Source organism: Arachis ipaensis, chromosome B8 (genome assembly GCF_059453495.1).
Source record: "Arachis ipaensis isolate K30076 ecotype BB chromosome B8, ASM5945349v1, whole genome shotgun sequence".
In the NCBI taxonomy this organism is placed as follows: Eukaryota; Viridiplantae; Streptophyta; class Magnoliopsida; order Fabales; family Fabaceae; genus Arachis; species Arachis ipaensis.
In genome coordinates, this window is record NC_142443.1 from 40,799,634 (window position 1) to 40,819,719 (window position 20,086).

The following is a 20,086-nucleotide window of genomic DNA, read 5'->3' on the forward strand; positions in this document are numbered from 1 at the left end:
TGTTCCTTCATAGCTTTTTTTACGTGCTTCCAACTCTCTTCACATATGGGAAAGTGTGAATAGTTGGTGCGAAATTTATAACCCACAAACTAACTGGCAAGTGCACCGGGTCGTCCCAAGTAGTACCTCAAGTGAATGAGGGTCGATCCCATGAGGATTGATGGATTAAGCAATAATGTTAAGTGATTGGCTTAGTTAGACTAACAGAAAAGAGTGTTGAGAGTTCAATTGCATCAAACAGTAAATTCAGAAGATCAGAAAGCAAGTAGTAAATTGATGTGAATAATATATGGAGAAAACAGTTAAAGTTTCAGAGATATCTATCTTCCGAATTGAATTTTCTTACTAACTATTTTAATCATGCAAAATTCAATTAATGACAAACTATATGTGACTAAACCCTAATTCCTTAGACCTTTTTAGTCTCTTCTAACCTTCATCAACCGCCAATTCCTTGGTCACTTGATTCTAATTAGGGGCTTAAGTTCAAAACTAGTTTATGTGCCACAGAAATCCTAATTACCCAAATATAATAGGATTATAGGTCACATATCCCATTAAGTCTAGATAATTAGAGATTTAGGAGAAATTATTTTCAAGCTGTTGTTCAAGCAAAGAGCTTTTCCAAGTTTTACAAGAACTCAATTAGAACAAGGGTCATACTTCCGTTCCACCCAGATTCATAAGATAAAGAACGAAAACAATTCTTAAAGTTAAAATCAATACATGAATTAAAATAGAAAAGTAATAGTATTAATCCATAGAATAAATAGAGCTCCTAACCTTAATAGTGGAGGTTTAGTTGCTCATGGTTCAGAGAGAAAACTAGGGTTCTGTAAAACTGTAAAGTGCAGAATGAGGTAGAAGAGAAGAGAAGAGAAGAGCCTGAAAGGCTGATTCTTTTCCCTTTTATATCTAATCCTAATTAATGTAAAATATATTTTCTAAAACTAAATAATATATTTTCCTTTTTATAAATAAAATAAAAGTTAAATCAAAATCAATTAATATCTCGTGCAGGTCTTGATGGATGAATGGAGACCACTTTGATTCCTATAGCTGGCGCCTAACTTCAGGAGGTGGCGCCTAACTTGAGGTTGGCCAAATTGCTTTAGCGTTGCTGCTTGTACTGGTGCCTAACTTGAGAAACTCCAAGTCAGGCGCCACCTTGGTAGTGTTCCTTTGAGGCTTTTCCTTTGTCCTGGTGCCTAACTTGGTGAAACCCAAGTTAGGCGCCACCTATGCAGCATGCACTTGATGTGTGGAGTTTGTCTTGGCGCCTAACTTGGAGAATCCCAAGTTAGGCGCCACCCTTGCCAGATTGCTGGAGAAGAAGTATAGACTATTATACATTTTTGGAAAGCTCTAGAAGTTAGCTTTCCAATGCCACTAAAATCACGTCAATTGGACCTCTGTAGCTTGAGTTATACATATTAGAGTATAGGGAGGTCAGGGTTGACAGCATCAATCGCTTTCTTCTCTTTTTCTACGGAAACTCCATCAAATCCATCCGAATGCTACCTGAAATAAACAGAATTGCACACAACTCAAAGTAGCATCCATAGTGGCTAAAAGATATTTAAATCTTGATTAAACTCAACAATTTGAATGAAAATTCACGAGAAAAAGATATGAAAGATGCTCACGCATCACAACACCAAACTTGAATTGTTGCTTGTCTTCAAGCAACCAAAACTAATATAGGTTTAGGATGTGAATTTGCATGAGAAGTGAGTGTTCGACTAAGATCATGTCTCTTCTTAAAGTGGGGTTTACACACTGTAATCCTGAATAGTTTTGGCATCTCACTCTCCTTTGAATCAGAGGAATGTCACTATCATTCGGAATTAGAATTCGGATAATATTATGAATTCTCTAATCTGTTACACTTCAGTTTAATCCTTGAATACAGCAAATTTCCTTTAATTCTCTTTTCTTTGGTGCTTTGCACCCTGATCCTAGTCGTGACTTTAAATGCTTTGTCTCAAGCTTCACTTGACAAAAAAACACCACAAGCACTTAACTGGAAAACTCTCTTTAAGTTCTGATTTTTCTTTTAGTTACTCCCAGACAGTGGTGCTCAAAACCTTTGGCACACTCTGATAAATGCACTTGATCTTGACTCTTAATGCTCTGTCTCAAGGATTACTTGACATATTTACACCACAAGCATATGACTAAGGAAACAACTCCTTGAACTTTTAATCATGTCTGACCTGCCTAGTCATTGATGCTTAGAACCTTGGACCTTGCTTTTATTTTTCTTTTTGCTGTATCTTTTGCTTTAAGGATTAAGCTTTTGTTTACTTCATAGAATTCATAATAGTTCTCTAAATTCCTGTTCTTTATACATCAACATCCTTTGATTCAAATTCAAATATGCACAGTTCATGTCATGCATTCAGAATCACAAAGAATACCACCACATTAAGTAAATAAGACTACTCTTTGATATAAATTCTATTTCTCATGCAATACATCTTTTTCTTTTTCTTTTGAATTCAAGCTCAGTGAGTGATATGAGACACCTTTCAGAATTAAAAGCAAATAATAGAATTAAAATAGCAAATCAAACTAGAACTTAGGAATTGAAATAACAAAGGATCATGCAGAAACTATGACAAAACAGCAGAAAATAGGAATATAACATAGTAATGGAAAAATAAAATAGGAAGTGAAAGGAACTAAGCCACTTCAGTCTCCAAGATGAGGATCTTTCTCCTTTGGCTATGATCCATATGGTCCTCTGAGGCGGCTATAATCTTGTCTCAGCTGGGTAATCTCCTAGCACTGAGAGTCCTGAGCAGCTCCCATCTGATCAAGGGTGGTGGTGAGATGCTCCCAACGGTTGTCTTATGTCACCCTCATCTGCTCAATAGATGCAGTGTACTGCTGCCAGCGGTTATCCTGCGTGATCTTTATCTGCTCAATAGAGGAAGTGAGCTACTGCCAGTATTCTTGAGGTGGGAAGTAGTGTCTCTGAGGCAATGGTGGCTGGTCTTATTGAGCTTCCTCCTCAACTTGCTCTTCTCTGGGGACCCTGTGCTGTTCCCTATGAGTCTCCATGGTCTTCTTGGTAATTGGTCTTTCAACAGGAATGAGAAAGTCATTCTCCACATTTACCCCTGCTACTTCACGCAGGCGGTAAATCAGATGTGAAAAACCAAGCCTAGCCTTCTTAAGAGGATTAGAGGCAATGTTGTAAATCTGTTTTGGAATAATTTTCTCTACCTCCACCACTTCTCCCTTCATGATACAGTAAATCATGACAGCCCGGTCCACAGTGCATTCGGACCGGTTGCTAGTTGGCATGATAGACCTTTAGATGAAGTCTAACCATCCCCTAACTAAAGGAAGAAGATCAATGCTCTTTAGTTGGTTCGGCTTCCCCTCTACACCTATTCTCCACTAAGAACTGGAAATGCATATTTCTTCAATGACTTGGTCTAGTTCCTGGTCTCTATGCATCCTCTCACTGTAACAGGCAGACATATGATCTGGACCTGACAGATGGAGAGCCCGGCGGACGTTTCTTGGACTAAAATCAATGAATTTTCCTCTTACATAGCTCTGATAATTCTTTTCATTGACCCCCTCAACGTCCTTGTACGTGACCTAGAGATTTTCATAGAATTCTTGGACCATCAGTTGCCCAACCTCAGTGTGCGGGGTGCACAGAAAATGCCACCCTCTTTTCTCAATTTGAAATTGAGTTTCTGGATATTCATTCAGTTGCAGTGCAAATCTCACTTCTAGAGTCACATCCTTCTTGTAGGTCTGATCTAAAAGTATTCCTCATGGAGCTTGGATCGAACCTGTGGGTATCATGAGAACTGGTGGCTGGCTCTTTGCCTTTCCTCTTCTTTGAGGATGCAATAGTTTTGGGTGCCATTACAGAAAACAGAGAAAACAAACAAGCAAAGCGACAACACCAAACTTAAAACTTTTGCTCGTCTCCGAGCAAATTAGAAAATTACCAAGAGGAAGATAGAGAAGAAAGGAAGAAGGAAAATTGAAAATAATGAAATAAAAATCAAATTTAAAAATTTCTTCTCTGTTTTTTTTTTTTTTTTTGAAATAAATAAAGACAGAAGAAGGAACGGACAAGGAGAGGAGAGGGGAGCACAGTCGAATATAAGAAGGGGCTTGTATGGTGGGGTGGGGGTTTAAAGGGATGGATATGGTTGGGGTTTGAGGTGAGGGGTTATGGTTGTTGTTGGTTGAGAAAAGAGGGAGTTTCAGAGAGTGTGTTGTGATGTGTTGAGTGTATAGAGAGGGGGGAGTGAAGAGTGTTGCTATGTGGTTAAAAGGGTGAATGCGGGGCTTTATATAGAGGGTTGGGCTGAGGTTTTGTTGGGGAAAAGAGGGTTGGGCACGGGTATGTATTGGGAAGGGGATGGTGTCACAGGTTGGAGTTGGGAAGGGGAGGGATCTTTGGGGAAAGGGCTAGTTCATGGATGTGTATGGGGAAGGGCTTGGGTCACGGGATGAATTGGGAATGAATGAAAGGGACAAGGGATATCTGGGTAAGAGGGGGTATCTTGGAATTGATTGGAAGGGGTGGGGACCGAATCAAAAGAGATTTGCTTCAGGAGTAGTGTGATTCGGTCTTGGAAGAAGTCAAGTGGGGAGTGTGGCACCTAACTCCAAGTACATGGCGCCTTCATGTTGGTGCCAGACCTGGTGCCTAACTTCATAAATACGGTGCCTAACTTCAGCTCTTGCATCTCACTCAGTGCCTAACTTGGGGTTTAGTGGCGCCTTACTCCTTGTGGGTGCACTCCTTCATGGCGCCTAACTTGAGGTGTAATGGCGCCTAACTTCATGCCTCCCGAATGTGTTGTAAATCTAAGGCTTGGTGTGGCGCCTAACTTGAGATGATGGAGTTAGGCACGGACCAGGCAGGGAGTAATTCCAATTTGCATGCCTCATGTGGCGCCTAACTTGATGGAGCCAAGTTAGGCGCCACCCCTCCAAAGAATAATACCCAATTGTACGCATCATTGGCGCCTAACTTCAAGGGGTGAAGTTAGGCGCCACCCCTCCAGTAAGCATCTTCAAAATTAGCTTGAATGTGGTGCCTAACTTGAGGTTTTGAAGTTAGGCGCCACCCAATCCGAACCAAGCTTCTCCAGGGTGTCCGAAACTCTGTCTTCATGGACCTATTTCTGTTCTAAACACTCTGAATGATCCAAATACACGTAAAAGAAAGGAAAAAAATAGAAACTCAAATAAAATAAAAAAAACTAAGAAAAAATAAAGCAAAAGAAATCGAACTGAAGGATACGAAAACATCGGGTTGCCTCCCGACAAGAGCTTCTTTAATGTCACTAGCTTGACGGTCAGTTTTGCTAGTTTAGCAGATGAGTGGACCTTTGGTGATCAATCTCTCCTCCAAGATGTGCTTCAACCTCTGGCCATTAACTGTAAAACTTCTATCAAAATTCTCTTCCTAAATTTCCACATGACCATACAGTGATGCTCTAGTTACCACAAACGATCCTGACCTCTGGGATTTCAGCTTCCCAAGAAAGAGTTTGAGCCTTGAATTGAACAGAAGCACTCTCTGAATTGGCTCAAAGACTCTGATGGCAATCTTCTTGTCATGCCATATCTTAGTTCTCTCCTTATAAAGCTTGGCATTCTCATAGGCCAAATATCTGAATTCATCAAGCTCATTCAACTGAAGCATCTTCTTTATTCCTGCAGCTTGAGCATCAAAGTTCAGAAACTTAATTGCCCAGTATACTCTATGCTCCAACTCAACTGGCAAGTGACAGGCTTTACCATAGACTAACTGATAAGGGGACATTCCAATAGGAGTCTTGTATGATGTCCGGTATGCCCAGAGAGCATCATCAAGCTTCCTAGGCCAATCCTTCCTTAAGATATTGACAGTCTTCTCTAGAATCCTCTTGAGTTCTCTGTTAGAAACCTCAACTTGTCCACTTGTCTGAGGGTGATAGGGGGTTGCCACTTTATGTCAGACTCCATACCTCTGTAGAAGGAAGTCCAGCTGTCTGTTACAGAAGTGACTTCCACCATCACTAATGAGTGTCCTTGGGACACCAAACTGGCTAAAAATATATCTCTAAAGAAAGCTCATCACCACTTTGGCATCATTAGTGGGTAGAGACACAGCTTCCACCCACTTGGACATATAATCAACTACCACCAAGATATAATTATTGGAGTATGAGGGTGGAAAAGGCCCAAGAAGTTGATACCCCACACATCAAATAGCTCAATCTCAAGAATCCCCTGCTGTGGCATCTCATGGTTGGCAGGGAGATTCTTAGCTCTCTCACATCTATCACAGTTTTTCACAAATGTTCTTGAGTCTTGGAAGAGAGTCAGCGAGTAAAAACCACTCTGAAGGACCTTTGTAGCTATCTTTTCACCACTAAAGTGGCCTCAATAATCAGAGCCATGACAGTGCCAAAGAATCTGCTGTGTTTCCTCATCTGAGACACACCTACAGATTATACCATCTGAGCATCTTCTAAAAAGATATGGTTCCTCCAAAAATTAGTACTTTGCATCAGTCAGTAGTTTCTTCACTTATTGTTTACTACACTCTTTTAGGATGAACTTCATGGCTTTGTAATTTGCAATGTCTGCAAACCATGGAGCCTACTGAATGACAAAAAGTTGCTCATCTGAGAATGTCTCAGTCACATCTGTAGATGGTTGTACTCCTTCTTCAGGTTCAATTCTGGAAAGGTGGTCAGCCATTTGATTTTTTGACCCTCTCCTATCTTTGATCTCAATATCAAACTCCTGAAGGAGCAGCACCCATCTGATTAATCTTAGTTTAGAATCCTGTTTGGTTAGAATTTACTTCAAAGTAGTATGATCAGTATAAACAATAATCTTAGAACCAATTAAACAGAACCTAAACTTATCAACAACATATACAACAGCTAATAATTCTTTTTCTGTAGTTGTGTAATTCTTTTGAGCACCATTTAATACACGACTAGCATAGTAAATGACATGCATAATCTTGCCTTGCCTCTGCCCTAAAACAGCTCCTATAGCATAATCACTAGCATCACACATTAATTCAAATGGCAAATCCCAGTCAGGAGGAGCTATGATGGGGGCAGAGGTAAGGTTTGCTTTTAGAGTTTCAAAGGCATGCAGACAGTCAAAATCAAATATGAAAGGAACATCAGCAACCAATAGGTTGCTCAATGGTTTAGCAATTTTAGAAAAATTCTTTATAAATCTTCTGTAAAATCCTGCATGACCTAAGAAACTCCTGACTGCCTTAATAGTAGTTGGTGGTGGTAATTTTTCAATTACCTCTACCTTGGCTCTATCAACCTCAATTCCCTTGCTTGAAATCTGGTGTCCAAGAACGATACCTTCTGTAACCATAAAATGACATTTCTCCCAATTTAAAACAAGGTTTGATTCTTGGCACCATTTCAAGACCAGAGATAAATGCTTAAGGCAGGATTCAAAAGAATTACCAAAAATAGAAAAATCATCCATAAATACCTCAATAAACTTTTCAACCATATCAGAAAAAATTAAAAGCATACACCTCTGAAAAGTTGATGGGGCATTACAGAGTCCAAACGACATTTTTCAGTAAGCAAATACTCCAAAAGGACATGTAAATGCCGTCTTTTCTTGATCTTGAGGGTCCACTGTAATTTGGTTATATCCCGAATATCCATCTAGAAAATAATAAAAAGCATGACTAGCTAACCTCTCAAGCATCTAATCAATGAAAGGCAGGGGGAAGTGATCCTTCCTTGTAGCAGTGTTGAGCCTCTTGTAATCTATGCACATTCTCCATCCTGTGACGGTCCTTGTAGGAATTAGCTCATTCTTGTCATTTTTTATCACTATTATCCCTCCTTTCTTGGGAATTACCTATACAGGACTCACCCAAGGGCTATCAGAAATAGGGTATATAATGTCGGCTTCCCATAGTTTCATTACGTCTTTTTGGACCACTTCTTTCATGGTTGGATTTAGCCTCCTTTGTGGTTGCACAACCGGTTTAGCATCATTTTCAAGAAGGATCTTGTGCATACACTTAGTTGGACTAATCCCCTTTAAATCACCAATGGTCTACCCAAGAGCTATTTTACGACTCTTGAGCACTGTAATCAATGCCTCTTCCTCATCAGGCTTCAAGGAAGAGCTAATAATCACTGGATATGAATCATTTTCATCTAGGAACACATATTTCAAAGAAGGAGGCAAGGGCTTTAGCTCAAGCTTGGGAACTTCTCCCTCCACCTTAGGCATGCTTACCGTGTCCTTCTGAGGTGGTGAATCATCAATCTCAAGTAAATCATCCTCAGAAAGAGGATCCAGAATATCATCAAGTACCTCAGCTTCTAGTACCTCTTGAACAAGTGGTTCAACAACATCAACTCTCATACACCCCTCAGAATCATTAGGGTGTTTAATAGCTTTAAACACATTAAGGACCACCTATTCTTCATTGACCCTTAAGGTTAATTCACCCTTTTACACATCAATCAGAGCTCTACCTGTAGATAAAAAGGGTCTTCCAAGAATAATAGAGGACTTTTATCCTCTTCTATATCCAATATGACAAAATCAACAGGAAAAATAAATGGTCCCACTTTTACAAGTAAATCCTCAACAACCCCCACAAGAATTTTAATAGAAAGATCAGCAAGTTAAAGAGAAATACGAGTGAATTTTACCTCCTCAATTTGGAGCATTTTCATCACTGAAAGTGGCATGAGGTCGATGCTAGCTCCAAGATCACACAAATCTCTCTGAATAATGACATCTCCAATGGTGCAAGGAATTACAAAGCTTCCTAGATCTTGCATCTTCTCAGGAAGGTTATGTTGAATAATAGCACTGCATTCCTTGGTCAACACCACTGTCTCATTTTCCTTCCAATTCCTCTTGTTAGTCAACAGTTCTTTCATGAATTTAGCATAGAGAGGCATTTGCTCAAGAGCCTCAGCAAAAAAGAATGTTGATTTGAAGCTTCTTGAAGACTTCTAAAAATCTAAAAAATTTCTTGTCTTTGGAAGCCTTCTGAAGTCTCTAGGCTTGTACTCAGGAGATTTAGGAAATGTAGGATGAGTGTCAAGAGAGACTGGGACTAATAGATTATCTGCACGCCTAGGAGGGATGTGCTCCACCTCCTCTTTCTTCTCCTCTGGAGCTTCTTTTTCAACTAGCTCCTCATTGACTTTAGTCTCAGAACCAGCTACTTTACCACTTCTCAACTGAATAGCCTTGCAATCTTATCTTAGGTATACCACTGTATCGCCAGGAAGTGTATTTGGAGGCCTCTCAAGTACTTGCTTTCTCAACTGGCCTACTTACACCTCCAAGTTTCTGAGTGAAGCTCTAGTCTCCTGCATAAAACTAGCCAGTAGTGCTTCCAAATCAGTGTTCTTCTGGGGTTGAGAATTCGACTGCTGAGGTGGTTATTGTTGATGAGACTGAAACTGGTGGTTATTATAATTATTCTGCTAAAAACCACCCTGAGAATTATTGTTAAAATTCTGTGACCTCTGAGGTTGCTCTCTCCATCCCAAATTTAGATGATTTCTCCATTTCTGATTATAGGTCTTGGCCTAAGGATCATTATTGGGGTTTCTAGGAGCATTCCCCATGTAGTTGACCTGTTCAGAGGAAAATTGAGCATAATCATAATTCTCACCTTGCATAAAGCTACCAGTCATGTCATAAGGAGCCTCTTGAGGGGTATTTTGAGCATTAACAGCTGAAACATGCATGCCACTCAAGTGTTGAGTAATCATGTTAATCTACTGAGACATAACTTTGTTCTGAGCAAGAAGAGCATCCAAAGCCTCTACTTCCAAAACGCCTTTCTTCTGAGGAGTCCGAGAGTTCATAGGATTCCTATTAGATGAGTTCATAGAGGGTCTCACCATCTCTCTGCCTGAAGGTCTGAACCTCCACCCTTAACTTAGTCAGCTTCTGTGGTGGGAAGAATTTAGACAAAAATCCAGTGACTACCTTATCTCAAGTATCCAGGCTCTCTTTGGGTTGAGAATCTAGCCACAACTTTGCTCTATCCCTCACAGCAAATGGAAAGAGCATGAGTTTGTAAACCTCAGGGTTTACTCTATTTGTTTTTACAGTATCACAAATCTGCAGGAAATTAGAAATAAATTGATTTGGATCTTCCTGCGGGAGTTTGTGATACTGGTAATTTTGCTGCATAAGAGTGACTAATTGAGGCTTCAATTCAAAATTTTTTGCAGCTATAGGAGGCACCACAACACTCTTCCCATAGAGATCTAGATTGGGACCAATGTATGAGTCAAGCACTCTTCTTTGTTCATTCTCATTCAGATTTGCCACATTGGCATTGACAGCACGATTGTGATCCATGGCGAACTCTGCAGCTTCTTTTTCAAAAGTCTCACTCAGATTTTCACTAGCCTTGTAAAGTCTAGCTTGTTGCAAGTGCCGCCTCAAAGTCCTTTCAGGTTCAGGATCAAAATCTATAAGAGATTTTTTGTCTTTGTTCCTGCTCATAAACAGACAGAAAATAAGAAAAGTGGGATTCTCTACATCAGAGTGTAGAGAATTCCCAGTGAGGTAACCTGTGTAAAGAAATAAAATAAAATACTAAACAATCAAGGTAAGATATTTTCGAAAATTAAACTAAAAATAATGCTAGAAATTTTGAAATATATAAAAAGAGATGAATAAGAAAATTAAAATAAAATTAACTAGGTAACACCAAACTTAATTTCAGAAATTAAGAAAAAATAGTATCTAAAAGTTTCGAAAATTAAAGGGAAAATTAAATAAAATTAAAGCTAAAATGCCTAATCTAAGCAATCAAACAACTAATAGTTGTCAGTCACAGTCAATCCCCGGCAATGGCACCAAAAACTTGGTGCAAAATTTATAACCCACAAACTAATCGGCAAGTGCACTGGGTCGTACCAAGTAGTACCTCAAATGAATGAGGGTCAATCCCATGAGGATTGATGGATTAAGCAAAAATGGTTAAGGGATTGACTTAGTTAGACTAACAGAAAAGAGTGTTGAGAGTTCAATTGCTACAAACAGTAAATTCAGAAGATCAGAAAGCAAGCAGTAGATTGATGTGAATAATATATGGAGAAAACAGTTAAGGTTTCAGAGATATCTATCTTCCAGATTGACTTTTCTTACCAACTATTTTAATCATGCAAGATTCAATTTATGACAAACTATATGTGACTAAACCCTAATTCCTTAGACCTTTTTAGTCTTTGCTAACCTTCATCAACCCCCAATTCCTTGGTCACTTGATTCCAATTAGTGGGTTAAGTTCAAAACTAGTTTATGTGCCACAGAAATCCTAATTACCCAAATATAAGAGGATTATATATCACGTATCCCATTAAGTCCAGATAATTAGAGATTTAGGAGAAATTGTTTTCAAGCTGTTGTTCAAGCAAAGAGCTTTTCCATATTTTTTAAGAACTTAATTAGAATAAGGGTAATACTTCCGTTCCACCCAGATTCATAAGATAAAGAACGAAAACAATTCTTGAAGTTGAAATCAATACATGAATTAAAATAGAAAAGTAATAGTATTAATCCATAGAATAAACAGAGCTCCTAATCTTAACAGTGGAGGTTTAGTTGCTCATGGTTCTGAGAGAAAACTAGGGTTTTGTAAAACTGTAAAGTGCAGAATGAGGTAGAAGAGAAGAGAAGAGTTCGAAGGGCTGATTCTTTTTCCTTTTATATCTAATCTTAATTAATGTAAAATATATTTTCTAAAACTAAATAATATCTTTTTTTATTTATAAAGAAAATAAAAGTTAAATCAAAATCAATTAACATCTCATGTAGGTCTTGATGGATGAATGAGGACCACTTTGATTCCTATAGCTGGTGCCTAACTTCATGGAGGTGGCGCCTAACTTGAGGTTGGCCGAATTGCTTTGGCATTGCTGCTTGTCTTAGCACCTAACTTGAGAAACTCCAAGTTAGGTGATGTGCGGAAAACGATCCGACACAAAACTCACCGGCAAGTGCATCGGGTCGCATCAAGTAATAAAACTCACGGGAGTGAGGTCGATCCCACAAGGATTGAAGGATTGAGCAACTTTAGTTTAGTGGTTGAATTAGTCAAGCAAACAAGCGTTGATTGTGTGAAATTGTGTGGACAGGAATTAAATTTCATAGAATGTAAAGGGGAGTGGGTGATTTACAGGAAATTAAAGGGAACAAAGAGAAAAAGAGCTGAATCTTAAAGAACAAGAAATTAAATGGCAGAAACTTAGAACGCAAGAAATGTAAATTGCAGAATCTTAAAGTGCAAGAAATGTAAATTGCTTGAATTATAAAGGGAATTGGGAAGTGGATTTGCAGAAATTAAACAAGGAAAAGTAAAATTCAACAAACAGAAATGTAAAAGATGGATTCAATTAAACCGGATCTCAAATGAAAATGAAAATAAGCTTGGTGTAGCAACGAAACAAGGAAATTGAAATTGAAAAAGGTAGATCTCAGGACCCAAGAGACTAGATAACCAAGTCTAGATCTCAATGCCTTCCTAGATCCAAATTGAGAATTCAATTGCAAGAAAAGTAAAGATCCAGCAGTAGAAGAAAGGAATGCAAATATAAATTTCTCAGAAAGTGCAGTAAATGAAACAGAGGGATCTTAGGGTGAGATTGAAACAGAATTCCTTCAATTCTCTAACACCCAAGATTCAAACAAAGAGTAAATGAAAATTAAAACAAGAAACTAAGAGAAAGAGAATTCAATTCTCCTTCCCAAGACTCAGAATCTCCAAATAGCCCAAAACTCAAAAGCTCTCTACTGTGAATACTATGAAAATTCTTAAAGAAAACTCTCAAAAGAAAAACTCCTCGAAAAACTTAAATTCTAATCTATTTATACACTCTCTTCTAATAATCTTCAAGCCTTGAATGTGGGCCTTGGCCTTGATGGAATTGGGTTGGTAGTAGCCTCCGTTGATTGCTCTTGGTGTTGGGAAGAAGTCCACTTGTGAACCGGGCCATGAACCATTCACGTTTGAGCCAACGTTTGAGGCAAACGTTGACTCAAACGTCTTCGTGTGTGATATTATGCAGCTCGGCCAAATGCTGTCATCCACGTTTGAGCCAGTGTTTGAGGTTGGTGCACGAAATTGTGATGTCCAGGCTCAAACAATCCCTGGTAATGGCTCCAAAGCTTGGTGCTTTGATCTTAATTCATAATTGTCACAACTTCGATACAACTAACCAGCAAGTGCACTGGGTCGTCCAAGTAATACCTTACGTGAGTAAGGGTCGAATCCCACGGAGATTGTTGGTATGAAGCAAGCTATGGTCACCTTGTAAATCTCAGTCAGGCGGATATAAAATAATCATGGAGTTTTCGAATAATAAATAATAGAATAGGGATAGAGATACTTATGTAATTCATTGGTGAGAATTTCAGATAAGCGAATGGAGATGCTTTTCGTTCCTCTGAACCTCTGCTTTCCTGCTATCTTCATCCAATCGGTCTTACTCCTTTCCATGGCTGGCTGTATGAAAGGGCATCACCGTTGTCAGTGGCTACATCCCCTCCTCTCAGTGAATAATATGCTCACGCACCCTGTCACGGCACGGCTATTCATCTGTCGGTTCTCGATCATGCTGGAATAGGATTCACCCTCCTTTTGCGTCTGTCACTAACGCCCAGCACTCGCGAGTTTGAAGCTCGTCACAGTCATTCAATCATTGAATCCTACTCAGAATACCACAGACAAGGTTTAGACCTTCTGGATTCTCTTGAATGCCACCATCATTCTAGCTTACGCCACGAAGATTCCTGTTAGGAGATCTAAGAGATATTCATTCTAGCTTATTTCATGTAGAACGGAAGTGTTTGTCAGGCACGTGTTCATAGGGGAGATGGTGATGAGCGTCACACATAATCATCACCTTCATCACGTTCTTGGGTGCGAATGGATATCTTAGAAGCGAAATAAGATGAATTGAATAGAAAACAGTAGTACTTGCATTGATCTTTGAGGAACAGCAGAGCTCCACACCTTAATCTATGGAGTGTAGAAACTCTACCGTTAAAAATACATAAGTGAAAGGTCCAGGCATGGCCGAGATGGCCAGCCCCTAAACGAGATCAATAGTCTCCTAAGATGAAAAACTGAGACCAAAGATGGTCAAAAAGACGTCTAATACAATAGTAAGAGGTCCTATTTATAATAAACTAGTCACTAGGGTTTACATGAGTAAGTAATTGATGAATAAATCCACTTCCGGGGCCCACTTGGTGTGTGTTTGGGCTGAGCCTAAGTGTTGCACGTGCAGAGGCCATTTGTGGAGCTGAACGCCAGTATTTGTGCCAGTTTGGGCGTTCAACTCTGGTTTTGGATCCTTTTCTGGCGCTGGACGCCAGATTTGGGCAAAAGGCTGGCGTTGAACGCCAGTTTACGTCGTCAATTCTTGGCCAAAGTATAAACTATTATATATTTCTGGAAAGCCCTGGATGTCTACTTTCCAACGCAATTGAAAGCGCGCCATTTGGAGTTCTGTAGCTCCAGAAAATCCACTTTGAGTGCAGGGAGGTCAGAATCCAACAGCATCAGCAGTCCTTTTTCAACCTCTGAATCTGATTTCTGCTCAAGTCCCTCAATTTCAGCCAGAAAATACCTGAAATCACAGAAAAACACACAAACTCATAGTAAAGTCCAGAAATGTGAATTTAACATAAAAACTAATGAAAACATCCCTAAAAGTAACTAGATCCTACTAAAAACATACTAAAAACAATGCCAAAAAGCGTATAAATTATCCGCTCATCACAACACCAAACTTAAATTGTTGCTTGTCCCCAAGCAACTGAAAATCAAATAGGATAAAAAGAAGAGAATATACTATAAATTCCAAACTATGAATGAAACAGAGCTTCAATCATATGAGCGGGACTTATAGCTTTTTGCCTCTTGAATAGTTTTGGCATCTCACTTTATCCATTGAAGTTTAGAATGATTGGCATCTATAGGAACTTCAGATTTCGAATAGTGTTATTGACTCTCCTAGTTCAGTATGATGATTCTTGAACACAGCTTCTTTATGAGTCTTGGCCGTGGCCCTAAGCACTTTGTTTTCCAGTATTACCACCGGATACATAAATGCCACAGACACATAATTGGGTGAACCTTTTCAGATTGTGACTCAGCTTTGCTAAAGTCCCCAATTAGAGATATCCAGGGTTCTTAAGCACACTCTTTTTTTGCTTTGGACCTTGACTTTAACCGCTCAGTCTCAAGTTTTCACTTGACACCTACACGCCACAAGCACATGGTTAGGGACAGCTTGGTTTAGCCGCTTAGACCAGGATTTTATTCCTTTAGGCCCTCCTATCCACTGATGCTCAAAGCCTTGGGATCCTTTTTAATTGCCCTTGCCTTTTGGTTTTAAGGGTTATTGGCTTTTTGCTCTTGCCTCTTGGTTTTAAGAGCTTTGGCTTTTTCTGCTTGCTTTTTCTTTTTCTTTTCTATTTTTTTCGCCTATTTTTTTTTTCTGCAAGCTTTGTTCTTTGCTGCTTTTTCTTGCTTCAAGAATCATTTTTATGATTTTTCAGATTATCAAATAACATGTCTCCTAGTCATCATTCTTTCAAGAACCAACATATTTAACATTCTTAAACAACAACTTCAAAAGACATATGCACTGTTCAAGCATACATTCAGAAAACAAGAAGCATTGTCACCACATCAATATAATTAAGCTAAGTTCAAGGATAAATTCGAAACTCATGTACTTCTTGTTCTTTTGAATTAAAACATTTTTCATTTAAGAGAGGTGATGGATTCATAGGACATTCATATCTTTAAGACAAAGTTACTAACTACTAATGATCATGTAATAAAGGCACAAACATTGATAAGCACATAATATAGAAAACGAAAAACAGAGAAAGCAAGAACAAGGAATGAATCCACCTTAGTGATGGTGGCGTTTCCTTCTTGAGGAACCAATGATGTCCTTGAGCTCTTCTATGTCTCTTCCTTGTCTTTGTTGCTCCTCCCTCATTGCCTTTTGATCTTCTCTTATTTCATGCAGCATGATGGAGTGCTCTTGATGTTCCACCCTTAGTTGTCCCATATTGGAACTCAATTCTTCTAGGGAGGTGTTGATGTGCTCCCAATAGTTTTGTGGAGGAAAGTGCATTTGAGGCATTTCCGGAATCTCATGGTGATGAGCTTCATACGCCTCTTGAGCTCCATGAGTGGGCTCTCTTGCTTGCTCCATCTTTTTCTTAGTGATGGGCTTATCCTCTTTAATGAGGATATCTCCCTCTATGTCAATCCCAGCTGAATTGCATAGGTGGCAAATGAGGTGAGGGAAGGCTAACCTTGCCATAGTGGAGGACTTGTCAGCCACCTTGTAGAGTTCTTGAGGTATAATCTCATGAACTTCCACCTCTTCTCCAATCATGATGCTATGGATCATGATGGCCCGGTCTATAGTAACTTCAGACCGGTTGCTAGTGGGAATGATTGAGCATTGAATAAACTCCAACCATCCTCTAGCTATAGGCTTGAGGTCCAATCTTCTTAGTTGAATCGGCTTGCCTTTGGAGTCAATCTTCCATTGAGCTCCTTCTACACATATGTCCATAAGGACTTGGTCCAACCTTTGATCAAAGTTGACTCTCCTTGTGTAGGGGCGTGCGTTCTCTTCCATGTATGGCAAGTTGAATGCCAACCTCACATTCTCCGGACTAAAATCTAAGTATTTCTCCCGAACCATTGTAACATAGTTCTTTGGATCCGGGTTCTTACTTTGATCATGGTTCTTGGTGATCCATGCATTGGCATAGAACTCTTGAACCATTAGGATGCCGACTTGTTGGATGGGATTTGTTAGAACTTCCCAACCTCTTCTTTGAATTTCATGTCGGATCTCCGGATACTCATTTCTTTTGAGTTTAAAAGGGACCTCAGGGATCACCTTTTTCTTGGCTACAACATCATAGAAGTGGTCTTGATGGGCTTTGGAGATGAACCTTTCCATCTCCCATGACTCGGATGTGGAAGCTTTTGTCTTCCCTTTCCCTCTTCTAGAGGATTCTCCGATCTTAGGTGCCATCAATGGTAATGGAAAAACAAAAAAAGCTATGCTTTTACCACACCAAACTTAGAATATTGCTCGCCCTCGAGCAATAAACAAAAGAATAGAAGAAGAAGAAGAAATATGGAGAGGGAGAGGGAGATGAGGTTTCGGCCAAGAGGAGTGTAAAGGGGTGTGTTGTGTGAAATTGATGAAGAATGGAGGTCTTTATATAGGGAAGGGAGGGGGGGTTAAGGTTCGGCCATATGGGTGGGTTTGGGTGGGAAATTGGTTTTGAATTTTGATGGTAGGTGGAGTTTATGAGGTAGGTTTATGGGGAAGAGGAGATGGATGTGAGTGGTGAAGGTTTAGTGGGGAAGAGAGATTGAGGTGATTGGTGAGGGGTTTTTAGGGAAGAGTGTTTGTGGGCTTGTGTGAAAGAGAGTGGTGAGAAGAAGTGAGTGGAGGTAGGTGGGGATCCTATGGGGTCCACAGATCCTGAGTGGATCCTGTGGGGTCCACAGATCCTGAGGTGTTCAAGGAATTACATCCCTGCACCCATTAGGCATGTAAAAATGCCTTTGTACCCAACTCTGTGCGTTCAGCGCCAGGTTGGTGGCCATTTTGGGCGTTCAACGCCCATCTGTGTGCCATTTCTGGCGTTGAACGCCAGAACCATGCCTGTTCTGGCGTTCAGCGCCCAGAAGCTGCCCATTTTGGGCGTTCAGCGCCAGAACCATGCTCTGTTCTGGCGCTGAACGCCAGACAGATGCTCCTCCAGGGTGTAATTTTTCTTCTGCTGTTTTTGATTCTGTTTTCAATTTTTATATTTATTTTGTGACTCCACATGATCATGAACCTAAGAAAACATGAAAAATAATAAAAATAAGAATTAGATAAACATTGGGTTGCCTCCCAACAAGCGCTTCTTTAATGTCAATAGCTTGACAGTGAGCTCTCATGGAGCCTCACAGATGTGCAGAGCTTTGTTGAGACTCTCCAACACCAAACTTAGAGTTTGGATATGGGAGTTCAACACCAAACTTAAAGTTTGGTTGTGGCCTCCCAACGCCAAACTTAGAGTTTGACTGTGGGGGCTCTGGTTGACTCTGCTTGGAGAGAAGCTTTTTCTGCTTCCTCTCCATGGTTGCAGAGGGAGATCCTTGAGTTTTGAATACAAGGGAGTTCTCATTCCATTAAAGGACTATTTCACCTCTGTCAACATCAATCACAGCTCTTGCTGTGGCCAGGAAAGGTCTTCCTAGGATGATGGATTCATCCTCTTCCTTTCCAGTATCCAGGACTATGAAATCAGCAGGGATGTAAAGGCCCTCAACCTTTACTAATATGTCTTCTACTTGTCCATAAGCCTGTTTTCTTGAGCTGTCTGCCATCTCTAGTGAGATTTTAGCAGCTTGCACCCCATAGATTCCCAGTTTCTCTATTACAGAGAGGGGCATGAGGTTTATCCCTGAACCAAGGTCACACAGAGCCTTAAAGATCATGGTGCCTATGGTACAAGGGATTATGAACTTTCTAGGATCCTGTCTCTTCTGAGGCAATGTCAGTTGATCCAGATCACTTAGTTCATTGATGAACAAGGGAGGTTCAACTTCCCAAGTATCAATGCCAAACAATTTGGCATTCAGCTTCATGATTGCACCAAGAAACTTGGCAGTTTGCTCTTCAGTAACATCCTCATTCTCTTCAGAAGAGGAATACTCATCAGAGCTCATGAAGGGCATAAGGAGGTTCAATGGAATCTCTATGGTCTCTAGATGAGTCTCAGATTCCTTTGGTTCCTCAGAGGGAAGCTCCTTATTGACCACTGGACGTCCCAGGAGGTCTTCCTCCTTGGGATTCATGTCCTCTCCTCTCCTCACAGGTTCGGCCATGGCGCTTATGTCAATGGCCTTGCACTCTCCTTTTGGGTTCTCTTCTGTATTGCTTGGGAGAGTACTAGGAGGGATTTCAGTGATCCTTTTACTCAGCTAGCCCACTTGTGCTTCCAAATTTCTAATGGAAGACCTTGTTTCATTCATGAAACTTACAGTGGCTTTAGATAGATCAGAGACTAGATTTGCTAAATTAGAAGCATTTTGTTCAGAGTTCTCTGTCTGTTGCTGAGTTGATGATGGAAAAGGTTTATTATTTTTAAACCTGTTTCTTCCACCATTATTAAAGCCTTGTTGGGGCTTTTAATCCTTCCATGAGAAATTTGGATGATTTCTCCATGTTGAGTTATAGGTGTTTCCATAAGGTTCACCTAAGTAGTTCACCTCTGCTATTGCAGGGTTCTCAGGATCATAGGCTTCTTCTTCAGAAGATGCCTCTTGAGTACTGTTGGATGCAGCTTGCATTCCATGCAGACTCTGAGAAATCATATTGACTTGCTGAGTCAATATTTTGTTCTGAGCCAGTATGGCATTCAGAGTATCAACTTCAAGAACTCCCTTCTTCATAGGCGTCCCATTGCTTACAGGATTCCTTTCAGAAGTGTACATGAACTGGTTATTAGCAACCATGTCAATGAGTTCTTGAGCTTCTGCAGGCGTTTTCTTTAGGTGAATGGATCCACCTGCAGAGGTGTCCAGTGACATCTTTGATAGCTCAGATAAACCATCATAGAATATATCCAGGATGGTCCATTCTGAAAGCATGTCAGAAGGACACTTTTTGGTCAACTGTTTGTATCTTTCCCAAGCTTCATAGAGGGATTCACCTTCTTTCTGCCTGAAGGTTTGAACATCAGCTCTAAGCTTGCTCAGCTTTTGAGGAGGAAAGTACTTGGCCAAGAAAGCCGTGACCAGCTTATCCCAAGAGTTCAGGCTGTCTTTAGGTTGAGAATCCAACCATAATCTAGCTCTGTCTCTTACAGCAAAAGGGAAAAGCATGAGCCTGTAGACTTCAGGATCTACTCCATTAGTCTTAACAGTATCACATATCTGCAAGAATTCAGTTAAGAACTGAAAAGGATCTTCAGATGGAAGTCCATGAAACTTGCAGTTCTGCTGCATCAGAGAAAC

At 40.0% G+C, this 20,086-nt stretch overlaps 1 non-coding gene across 1 annotated transcript; it reads left to right on the top strand.

Moving 5' to 3' along the window:
- Positions 1-19,714: 19,714 nt before the first annotated feature.
- LOC148547795 (small nucleolar RNA R71) lies at positions 19,715-19,822 on the top strand. Its single transcript, XR_015897990.1, has one exon. It is a non-coding gene; the product is annotated as a small nucleolar RNA R71 (small nucleolar RNA).
- The last annotated feature ends 264 nt before the right edge of the window (positions 19,823-20,086 follow it).